The sequence below is a fragment of the Bubalus bubalis genome, chromosome X, assembly GCF_019923935.1.
Source record: "Bubalus bubalis isolate 160015118507 breed Murrah chromosome X, NDDB_SH_1, whole genome shotgun sequence".
NCBI lineage: Eukaryota > Metazoa > Chordata > Mammalia > Artiodactyla > Bovidae > Bubalus > Bubalus bubalis.
In genome coordinates, this window is record NC_059181.1 from 128,123,102 (window position 1) to 128,135,942 (window position 12,841).

A 12,841-nucleotide genomic window follows, 5' to 3' on the forward strand; every position below is an offset into this window, starting at 1 on the left:
CAGAGTTGATCATGTGGCCTTCAGATATATTTTGTCACCTTCAACATCCTGGGGAGAACCTGGGTTCCAGCTAATTTAATACTGCAAAGAAGGCACTTGGTTGTCTGCTGCCTCAAGCCAGGGAGAGTGGTCCCTTGAGCACTGATGCAGGATAATCACATTATTTAAAAGAAGCAGGAAGACCTTGCCTTTCTTCTTCAAATGGAATTCCCAGGTGGAAACCACCCAGGAAAGGGTATGTGAGGAGAAGGAGCAGGCTATCAGCCAAGTTGGGGGTTGGGGTTGTAGCTGGGGGTTGGGGTGGAGGAGGGGATCATTTGCTGGCAGAGGAAGAGAGTCTCCTCCAGTTGCCCATCCCAGAGGAAGGAGGGACTAAAGAATGGGGAAGGGGAGTGTCCAGGCCCAGAACCTTATGGAACTGGCTCTCTCCAGCCCTTGGCCATGCCAATTTGCCCAAAGAAAACCACATTAAACTCTGGATTTAAAAATAACAGCATTGGGACTTCTCTGGTGGTTCAGTGGCTGGGACTCTGCACTCCCAGTGCTGGGGGCCCGGGTTGGAACACTGGTCAAGGAGCTGGATGTCACACACAGCAACTAAGAGTTCACATGCTGCAACTAAAGAGCCCACACACTGCAAAGAAATGGAAGATCTCTCCTGCCACAACAAAGACCCAGCGTGGAAAAATAAGTAGAATATTTTAAACAGATTATTTCTTCTCTTAAAACAAATAAGAACATTGTGATGGTATCATGGTTTTGTACATATGTCCTGCTACTGCTACTGCTGCTAAGACTCTTCAGTCATGTCCGACACTGTGTGACCCCATAGACGGCAGCCCACCAGGCTCCCCCGTCTCTGGGATTCTCCAGGCAAGAACACTGGAGTGGGTTGCCATTTCCTTCTCCAATGCACGAAAATGAAAAGTGAAAGTGAAGTCACTCAGTGGTGTCCGACTCTTAGCAACCCCATGGACTGCAGCCTTCCAGGCTCCATGGGATTTTCCAGGCAAGAGTTGGAGTGGGGTGCCATTGTCTTCTCCAGTATATATGTCCAAACTTGTCCAAATATATACATTAAATATGTGCATTTTTGTATGTTATGTAGCAAGTTGAAATAAATATATAAAGCAACAATAAAGTTTTTGGTAGGTCGGTAAGTTTGGTAAGCTCTGGCACATTAGTCATGTATAATAACTTAATCCTTCAAAGAATGACACACTTATTCATTTGGTCATTGTGTCTTGACTTTTGGTAAAAGGATGGCTTTTGATGAATTGACTTGGAGCCAAATCCAAGACGTCCAAGGCCAAGCTAATGAGGCAGAGTGTTTATTTATGCAAAGGTCCTATCTAGAACCCCCTCCGTGGAGCCCCGTGCTCCAACATGAGAAGGAAAGGGCTGGGATTTTATTCTCACATATGAGTGAGAGAAATCATTCTTGATCCTCTCTCCTAAGGGCCTTTCCCAGGTGGCGCTAGGGGTAAAGAACTCTCCCAGAGACATAAGAGACTGGGGTTCCATCCCTGGCTCAGGAAGATGCCCTGAAGGAAGGCCTGGCAACCCACTCCAATATTCTTGCCTGGAGAATCCCATGGACAGAGGAACCCGCTGGGCTACAGTCCATGGCGTCACAGAGAGTTGGACACGACTGAATCGACTTAGCACAGCAGCACGCCCTGTCCTTTCCTAGTTCCTTTTCTCCCTTTACCTTCCCGATGAGAGGCTATTTGGCAGAATGGGTGTGAAAGGTCAAGAGCATGGTCAAGCTTGGGGTCTGGGTGATGAATGGGGAGAACCACTGCAGATGACTTTTGAGGAGCCCTCTCTTACTAACCCTCAATACCTTAGTGAAGGCATGATGCGTACAGAGAGGAACATGGAACCATATATTACCATATGTAAAATAGATAGCCATTGGGAATTTGCTGTGTGACTCAGGGAACTCAAACAGGGGCATTGTAACAACCTAGAGGGGTGGAATGGGGAGGGAAGTGGGAAGGAGATTCAAGAGGGAGGGGACATATGTACACCTATGGCTGATTCATGTTGATGTTGGGCAGAAACCAACAGAATCCTGTAAAGCAATTATCCTTCAGTGAAAAATGAATAAATTAATACCTGAGTGGCCATCCAACCTGCAAGCAGCTGCAGCAGAAGCCTCAGAAGGAGTTTATGACTCCCTGTTCCCTAGGGTTTTCAGATGGAAAGTTTGAGTTCTGCTCTGGCAACAGCTGAGCTATTTCAAATCCTGAAGATGATGCTGTGAAAGTGCTGCACTCAATGCACCCGCAAATTAGGAAAACTCAGCAGTGGCCACAGGCCTGGAACAGGTCAGTTTTCATTCCAATCTCAAAGAAAGGCAACCCAAAACAGTGTTCCAACTACCACTCAGTTGCACTCATCTCTCATGCTAGCAATGTATTTCTCAAAATTCCCCAAGTTAGGCTTCAACAGTATGTGAACTGAGAACCTCCAGATGTTCACGCTGGGTTTAGAAAAGGCAGAGGAACTAGAGATCAAATTGCCGACATCCGTGGGATCATAGAAAAAGCAAGCGGATTCCAGACAAACATCTACTTCTGCTTTATTGGCTATGCCAAAGCCTTTGACTGTGTGGATCACATCAAACTGGGGGAAATTCTTCGAGAGATGGGAATATCAGACCACCTTACCTGCTTCCTGAGACATCTGTAGGCAGATTAAGAAGCAACAGTTAGAACCAGACATGGAACAGGGAACTGGTTCCAAATTGGGAAACGAGTAGACCGTCACCCTGTTTATTTCACTTATATGCAGAGTACATCATGCGAAATGCCAGGATGGATGAATCACAAGCTGGAATCAAGATTGCCAGGAGAAATATCAATAACCTCAGATATGCAGATGACACCACCCCTATGGCTGAAAGTGAAGAGGAACTGAAGACCACTTGATGAAAGCGAAAGAGGAGAGTGAAAAAGCGGGCTTAAAACTCAACAATCACAAAAGGAAGAGCATGCCATCACTTCATGGCAAATAGATGGGGAAACAATGGAAACAGTAACAAACTTATCTTTTGGGGCTCCAAATCACTGCAGATGGTGACTTCAGCCATGAAATTAAAAGACGCTTGCTCCTTGGAAGAAAAGCTATGACCAACCTAGACAGCATACTAAAAAGCAGAGACATTACTTTGTTGCCAAAGACCTATCTAGTCAAAGCTCTGGTTTTTCCAGAAGTCATATGTGGATGTGAGAGTTGGCCTGTAAAGAAAGCTGAGTTCTGAAGAATTGATGCTTTTGAACTGTGGTGTTGGAGAAGACTCTTGAGAATCCCTTGGACAGCAAAGAGGTCAAACCAGTCAATCTTAAAGGAAATCAGTCCTGAATATTCATTGGAAGGACTGATGCTGAAGCTGAAGCTCCAATACTTTGGCCACCTGATGGGAAGAATTGACTCATTGGAAAGACCCTGATGCTGGGAAAGATTGAAGGCAGGAGGAGAAGGGGACATCACCGACTTGATGGACATGAATTTGAGCAAGCCCCAAGAGTTCTTGATGGACAGGGAAGCCCGGTTACGGCAGTCCATGAATTGCAACGAGTCGGACACGACTGAGCAATTGAACAGAACTGATGGCAACAGCAGTATCAATCAATGGGAAGTAAAACTCCTCTGCTTCAGTTCATTCAAGGATGGGAAATTGGAGACAGCTGAGGGAAGGAGGGTGTCGTCAGTTACAGAAACTTAACCTGACCTCAGTAACAGGAAGAGTCTAGAGTTGCCTTGCTCAGTTTCCTCCCAGCAAGAGGTTAGTTTGCAGGGTTGTGCCACAGGGAATTACAATGATAAATGTCGCAGCTGGTATGTACTGTATTCTTATGTGCTAGTCACTGGGTTAAGGTCTCAGTATTTATCTAGACGTTTACTTCTCAAAGCACATATTAGTACTTTCACATTAAAATGCAAAAAGAGAGAGAGAGAGAGAGAGACAGCATTTGCTTTGCCCAAGACAAACCCTGAACCATCTGTGCTTTTAGTTGGTTATTCCTAAATTCTGAGATCAGGGCCTCTGGCTGTGCTTGATGGTTAATGTTTTTCTTTTCTTCTTCTTATTTTTTTTTTTTTTGCCACACCCTGTGGCACTCATGATCTTAGCTCCCCAACCAGGAATTGAACCCATGCCCCCTGCAGTGGAAGTGCAGAGTCTTAACCATTGGACCACCAGGGAAGTACTTTGATGGTTTCTTTTAAAAATATCTATTATCAAACACACATGAGAGACAATATACTATAATGGTTTTCAGCAGAGTCAGGAGTAAGTTACAAAACGTTTCTTTTTGTCACTTTCCTTGCCTCCAAAATGGGGAAAACGACAATGCCTACTGAATATGATTTTTGTGAGGATAATATCAGGTAATTCATTGAAAGTTTGAGAATAGTATATGGTACATGGTAATCTTTCTCTATATGCTTCAGATATTATTTCTGTTATTAATATTAGTAGGAAGAGGAGAATGACAAGGTCTTAATTGGTAAAATGAAAAGATTATGACCTCTGTCCACACCCAGTTTTATTTTACTAATATTACTAGTCTGTGAAACCTTCAAGGTTTGGAGCCCCTTCCCTTAACCATGGTGCTTGTATATGGAGTGGCTGGTTTCTCCCGTTAAGACAAATGCCTCCGTCCCAACAAAGAAAGGGAAGAGCTTGGCTAAGTGCCATCTCTGAGCTCACTGCCTGGAGGACAGCACACAAACCCAGGACCCACACGGAGACTGTGCCGCTGAGACGACCTGGAGAGGGAGAGGCATGTGGGTGGGGAGGAGGAAGTGTGAGAGGCAGCTGGCTTCCTAGGAAGAAGACAAACTGTGGACTCAGAATCAAATCAGAGCTCTGCAATGGACTGGCTCTGTGACTTTGAACAGATTGGTTCAAGCTTTCTGAACCTCATCCGTACAACGGGATCTTAATAGTAGTTAGTTCATAGAGCTGAAAAGAAGATGAAGAGATTCACGTGGAGCACTCAGAAGAAAACATGGCAAGCTGTAGGTGTTCAATAAACATTTGCTACCATGAAGATGATGAAGACACTAACACAGCAGACAGAACAAAGAAGTAGAGGAATAAAAAGAGCCCACTGCTTCCCAGAAGCGGGGAGAATTTTCTCAGTGCCACAAGGACCGATGTGTCTTGAGCTCTCCCTCACTAGGGTCAATGCCAGGCAGCCACGAAAGAAGGAGGATTTGCATGGCCCCTCACTGGTGAGCACACGCACTCCAGAGCTATGAATATTGCTGATGCTGGAGACTGGCCTCAGTTCTGCTCACTTGCCTGAATCCCACAGAGCCCATCAGATCCACTGCTATGAACCTCTGGTGCCACAGCAGGCCCCAAACCAGAATTTTCCCCTCTTCCTGGCCACAGAAGGAGAAAAAAAAAAAAGTTCCTGAAGAAGTGGCAAAAGTTGGGCCTTCCCTGGTAGCTCAGTTGGTAAAAGAAATCCACCTGCAGTGCAGGAGACCCCAGACCAATTTCTAGATCAGGAAGATAACCTGGAGAAGGGATAGGCTGCCCATACCAATATTCATGGGCTTCCCTGGTGGCTCAGATGGTAAAGAATCCATCTGCAATGTGGGAGGCTGGGTTTGATCCCTGGTTGGGAAGATCCCCTGGAGGAGGGCATGGCAACCCACTCCAGTATTCTAGCCTGGAGGATCCCCATGGACAGAGGAGCCTGGTGGGGGGGGGGGTGGGGCTCGGAAAGGGCCGGACTGAGTAACTCAGCACAGCACAGACCAACGGAAAGAATAACATGAAAATGGTATTCAGGTGCCCTCTTCTGGGCAATCTGGGCAAGGGCTTTCCCAAAGACATCTCTGGGTCTACTCACTCAATCCCGGGGCCTCAAGGGAGATTCATGGGCTATCCCCGCTAAGGAACTCTAATCTGGGGTCAGGAAGCAGATTATGAGGAGCCTGGCAGAGTCCCACTAGAGTCTGCATGGTGATGGCCCTGGATTTCACCTTTGCTGGTGAATCTGGAGATGAACCAGGGAGCCCCAGTGTCTTGGTCAGCTCAGGACAGTTACTGGCCTCTTATTGGCCCTTGGTGGATACTGTGCACATGATTCATGGTTGTGAAGTAATCTTTTAAAAAATACTTATTTATTTATTTATTTGGCTATGTCAGGTCTTAGTTGCGGCATGTGGGATAATTCATTAAGGCACACGGGCTCTGTAGCTGTGGGCGCATGTGGCTAAGTAGCTCCGAGCCATGTAGGATCTTAGTTCCCTGACCAGAGATCAAACCTGCATCCCCTGTATTGGAAAGTGGATTCTTAACCACTGGACCACCAGAGAAGACCGTAAGTAATCTTAAGACCATAGATTTTCTTTTTCCTTACTGATTCTTGTTTTTCATTAAATGATACACAGCATGTAAAATACGCAGGACATGGTTAGTAGAGTTAGGTAACACACTTAATTTTTTTAAGAGAATTGAAATTGAGTTCTTTTCCCCCAGAATCTAACAGACCATGCCCTTGTCAAAAGTTTATTAAGTATAGATAAATAGGCTCACCGATACATCATCTTTCACCCACTATTTACTTGCTTAAAGCCTCTGCACTTCAGTTTCCTCATATATAAAATGGGAATGTTGATAACACTTTACTCGTAGATTTTCTTTTTGATTAAATGACGAGAACCGTGCAAAACAACCAGGACATTGCTGAGAAGATCTAAGCAAGTCAAATTTTTTTTTTTTAATACAGACAATTGAAATTGGGATTTTCCTCCAACACTCTAGCCAGACAATGCCCTTTCCCACACAGTTTACTAAATAGATAAACACGCTCAACAAAAAGCACGTATTTCCCTAACTAGTAACGACAGTAATATCTCTGTGTCACAATTTCCTCATCTATAAAATGGGAATGCTGAGAACACCTTCCTCATGCATTTTCTTTCTAGTGAAATTAAGGCGAGCATGTAAAACCCTGAGGACATGCTTAGTAGAGGAACATACTTCATTTGGGTTTTTTTGTTCAATAGAATAGAAATCAAGTTTTTCCCCCAAACATTCTAGATAGACAATGCCCTTTCCCACAAAGTTTACTAAATATGGATAAATACGGTTAGCAAAAGCATCTTTCTCACTTACTAGCAATTTCATTAATCCCTAGCTTCCTGAAGTATAAATTGGAATATTGACAACATTTTCCTCGTAGATTTTGTTTTCAATTAAATGAAGCAGACCATCTAAAACACCGACCACATTGCTTAGCAGTCTAAGTAACACACATAACTTTGTGTGTTTTTTTTTTTTCCTTTCAGAAGAATGGGTTGAAATCGAGATTTCCCCCCAATATTCTGGACCGACAATGCACTTTCCAACAAAGTTTCCTAAGTATAGATCTGTACACTCACCAAAAAGCATCTCTTTCACTTTCTAGTTACTTCATTAATACCTCTGGGCCTCAGATTCCTCATCTATAAAATGGGAACATTGATTACACCTTCTCTGTAGTTTTTCTTTGAATTAAATGCAGGCAAGCAGGTAAAACAAGACAGACTTTGCTTGGTAGATCTAAGTATCATACCTAATTTTGTTTTTTTTCTAATAGATGGAGTTGACATTGAGCTTTTTTCACCAACAATCTACAGACAGTGCCTTTTCTGCAAATTTTACTGTGTCCATAAATACGCTCACCAGAAAGCATCTCTTTCACTTATTACTAACTTCCTTAACGCCTCTGTGCCTCAGTTTACTCATCTACACAATGGGAGTGCTCTTTGTTTTTAATTAAATGAAACAGATCATATGACACATCCAGGATGTTACTTAGTAGATCTAAGTAAAATACTTCATTTCTTTTTTTAGAAGAGAGAGTTGAAATTGAGTTATTTTCTCCAACAATCTAGACAGACAATGCCCTTTCCCACAAAGTTAATTGAGTGTAGATAAATACACTCTCAAAGATATCATCCATTTCACTTCTTGTAACTGCATTACTGCCTCTGTGCCTCACTTTACTCATCTGTAAAATGGGAATATTGACAACACCTTCCTCTGAGATTTTCTTTTGAATTAAAAGAAGCTTAATGTGTAAAACGCCCACCATTGCTTAGGAGAGCTAACTAACACACAAAATATTGTGTTTTTTCTTTTAAGAGTGTTAAAATCTTTATTTTTACCCCACAGCATTGTAGATTTTCTTTTACCTTACTGATTCTTGTTTTTCATTAAATGAAACAGAGCATGTAAAATACGCAGGACATGCTTAGTAGAGTTAAGTAACATACTTAATTATTTTAAGAGAATTGAAATTGAGTTTTTTCCCCAAAAATCTAACAGACAATGCCCTCATCAACAAAGTTTATTAAGTATAGATAAATAGGCTCACCGATACATCATCTTTCACCTACTAATTACTTGCTTAAAGCCTCTGCACCTCAGTTTCCTCATATATAAATATGGAATGTAGATAACACTTTACTCGTCAATTTTCTTTTTGATTAAATGAAGAGGAGCGTGCAAAAGAACCAGAACATTGCTTAGAAGATCTAAGCAACTCACTTAAATTTTTTTTTAATACAGAGTATTGAAATTGGGTTTTTTCCCCAACATTCTAGCCAGACAATGCCCTTTCCCACACAGTTTAATAAATAGATAAACGCGCTCAAGAAAAAGCATGTATTTCCCTAACTAGTAACGACAGTAACATCTCTGTATCTCAGTTTCCTCATCTATGAAATGGGAATGTTGATAACACCTTCCTCGTGCATTTTCTTAGTAATCACATGAAGCAGAGCATGTAAAACACTGAAGACATGCCTAGTAGAGTTTAGTAACATACTTAATTTGGGTTTTTTTCTTAACAGAATTGAAATCAAGTTTTCCCCCCAACATTCTAGATAAAAGATGCCATTTCCCACAAAGTTTATTAAATACTAATAAATACAGTTAGCAAAAGCATCTCTCTCACTTACTAGCAATTTCATTAATGCCTCAGTTTCCTGAAGTATAAATGGGAATATTGACAACAATTTCCTGGTAGATTTTATTTTCAATTAAATGAAGCAGACCTTCTAAAACACCAAGGACATTGCTTAGCAGTCGAAGTAACACACTTAATTTTGCTTTTTTTTAGAAGAATGAGTGGAAATTGAGTTTTTTCCCCATAATCTGGACTGACAATGCACTTTCCCACAAAGTTTCCTAAGTATAGATCTGTGCACTCACCAAAAAGCATCTACTTCACTTTCTAGTAACTTCATTAATACCTCTGGGCCTCAGATTCCTCATCTATAAAATGGGAACGTTGATTACACCTTCTGTGTAGTTTTTCTTTTGAATTAAATGTAGGCAAGCAGGTAAAACAAGACAGACTTTGCTTGGTAGATCAAAGTATCATACCTAACTTTGTTTTTTTTCTAATAGTTGGAGTTGTCATTGAGCTTTTTTCACCAACAATCTACAGACAGTGCCATTTCTGCAAATTTTACTCTGTTCATAAATACACTCAGCATAAAGCATCTCTTTCACTTATTCGTCACTTCCTTAATGCCTCTGTGCCTCAGTTTACTCATGTATAAAATTGGAGTGCTCTTTTTCTTTTAATTAAATGAAACAGAGCATATGACACATCCAGGATGTTACTTAGTAGATCTAAGTAAAATACTTCATTTCTTTTTTTTAGAAGAGAGAGTTGAAATTGAGTTTTTTTCTACTACAGTCTAGATAGACAATGCCCTTTTCCACAAAGTTTATTGAGTGTAGATAAATACAGTGTCAAAAACATCATCCATTTCACTTTTCTTTTTGTTTGTTTTAATTTTATTATTATTACTATTATTATTTTACTTTACAATATTGTATTGGTTTTGGCATAAATCAACATGCATCTGCCATGGGTATACACGTGTTCCCCATCCTGAAGCCCCTCCACATCCCTCCTCATACCATCTCTCTGGGTCTCATACTGCCTCTGTGCCTCAGTTTCCTCATCTGTGAAATGGCAATATTGACAACACCTTCCTCATAGATTTTCTTTTGAATTAAATGAAGCTTAACATGTAAAGTAGCCTCCATTGCTTAGGAGATCTAATAAACATACATAAATTTTTTTTTCTTTTAAGAGTGTTAAAATCTTTATTTTTACCCCACAGCCTTGTAGATTTTCTTTTACCTTACTGATTCTTGTTTTTCATTAAATGAAACAGAGCTTGTAAAATACGCAGGACATGCTTAGTAGAGTTAAGTAACATACTTAATTTTTTTTAAGAGAATTGAAATTGAGTTTTTCCCCAAAAATGTACAGACAATGCCCTCATCAACAAAGTTTATTAAGTATAGATAAAAAGGCTCAGTGATACATCATCTTTCACCTACTCATTACTTTCTTAAAGGCTGTGCACCTCAGTTTCCTCATATATAAAATGGGAATGTTGATAACACTTTACTCGTCGATTTTCTTTTTGATTAAATGAAGAGGAGAGTGCAAAAGAACCAGAACATTGCTTAGAAGATCTAAGCAACTCACTTAATTTTTTTTAATACAGAGAATTGAAATTGAGTTTTTTCCCCAACAATCTAGCCAGACAATGCCCTTTCCCACACAGTTTACTAAATAGATTAACACGCTGAACAAAAAGCATGTATTTCCTTAACTAGTATCGACAGTAATGTCTCTATGTCTCAGTTTCCTCATCTATAAAATGGGAATGTTGCTAACACCTTCCTCGTGCATTTTCTTTGTAAAGTAGTTAGCCTCAAATCAAAATAAATAAATTTAAATTAAAAAAATAAATGAAGCAGAGCATGTAAAACACTGAGGACATGCTTAGTAGAGTTAAGTAACATATTTAATTTGTTTTTTTTTTTGCTACAATTCAAGTTTTTCCCCTAAACATTCTAGATAAATGAGGCCTTACCCACAAAGTTTACCAAATATAGATAAATATGGTTAGCAAAAGCTTCTCTCTCACTTACTAACAATTTCATTAATGCCGCAGCTTCCTGAAGTATAAATGGGAATATTGACAACAATTTCCTTGTATATTTTGTTTTCGTTGAAATGAAGCAGACTATCTAAACACCGAGGACATTGCTTAGCAGTCTAAGTAACATACTTAATTTTTTTTTCCAGAAGAATGAGTGGAAATTGAGTTTTTTCCCCATAATCTGGACTTACAATGCACTTTCCCACAAAGTTTCCTAAGTATAGATCTGTGCACTCACCAAAAAGCATCTACTTCACTTTCTAGTAACTTCATAAATACCTCTGGGCCTCAGTTTCCTCATCTATAAAATGGGAACGTTGATTCCACCTTCTGTGTAGTTTTTCTTTTGAATTAAATGCAGGCAAGCAGGTAAAAGAAGACAGACTTTGCTTGGTAGATCAATGTATCATACCTAATTTTGTTTTTTTTTTCTAATAGATGGAGTTGACATTGAGCTTTTTTCACCAAGAATCTATGGACAGTGCCATTTCTTCAAATTTTACTCTGCATAAATACAATCACCATAAAGCATCTCTTTCACTTATTAGTCACTTCCTTAATGCCTCTGTGCCTCAGTTTACTCATGTATAAAATTGGAGTGCTTTTTTCTTTTTAATTAAATGAAACAGAGCATATGACACATCCAGGATGTTACTTAGTACATCTAAGTAAAATACTTCATTTCTTTTTTTTAGAAGAGAGAGTTGAAACTGAGGTTTGTTTCTCCAACAATCTAGATAGACAATGCCTTTTCCCACAAAGTTTATTGTGTCAGGAGCCAGCACAGTAGATCCCACCCATGACAAGGTCATGCAGAGGAGACCTGACAGGCAAGGCGGATCAGGACTCGAGGGACTCCCTGGACCTGCTTGAGCATTGACCCTGAAATCAAAGTCTGTCTGTCTACTGTTTACTATATTATGCCTTTCACCAACTCTTCTGACATTAACAGAGGGCTATCTGCGACTACCTTTCTCTGAAGAAAATCAACTTAGATCAGATCAGATCAGTCGCTCAGTCGTGTCCGACTCTTTGCGACCCCATGAATCACAGCACGCCAGGCCTCCCTTTCCATCACCAACTCCTGGAGTTCACTGAGACTCATGTCCATCGAGCCAGTGATGCCATCCAGCCATCTCATCCTCTGTCGTCCCCTTCTCCTCTTGCCCCCAATCCTTAAGGTTCTAGTTGATAAGTCTCCTGGGCTAAAAGGAGTATTTTAACTTTAACCCCTCTGTTACTATTTTAGCTTGCTTGGCAGCTTTATCCACACTCTTGCAACTAACACACATGATTGTTCACAACACCCCAAGCATAACCTTCAAGCGATAAAAAAGCTTTATTAAATAATACAGCATTGTTGAGCCAATGTTTGTTACTGAGTTTCCTTGTCTTTACCCAATGTGCGCCCGGGAGTTCATTAGCTAGTACAGTTGGTATACAAGAAAAACAAGCAGTAGCCTTGACATTAACAACATAAGACCCTTGAGTTAATATGTTCTTTCTTTGTTGTAACCCACTGCACCTTTGCTCCATAAGAATGTAGCTCTGTTTCCTGAGGGGGACTGCAGACTGGAAAGACAAAGGGAAAGCAGGTTTTCTGGTTGACCAACCTTTATCAAGAAAGAGTCACAAAATGTTAATAGGCCTCCGGGCCAAAAGATAATGTACATAACACAAAGACCCTTGTAAATGAAAAGGTATGCAGAAAACATCCTGGTGCCGATGAAGGTCAAACTGCTGTAATGTTGAGCTGACTCTACATGACTTTGTATCTTTCACGTCTGGAAATGTGCAACTCAGGGTATAAAAGCTCCCTTTAAAAATAAAGCTGCAGACCCGGCTTCATCAG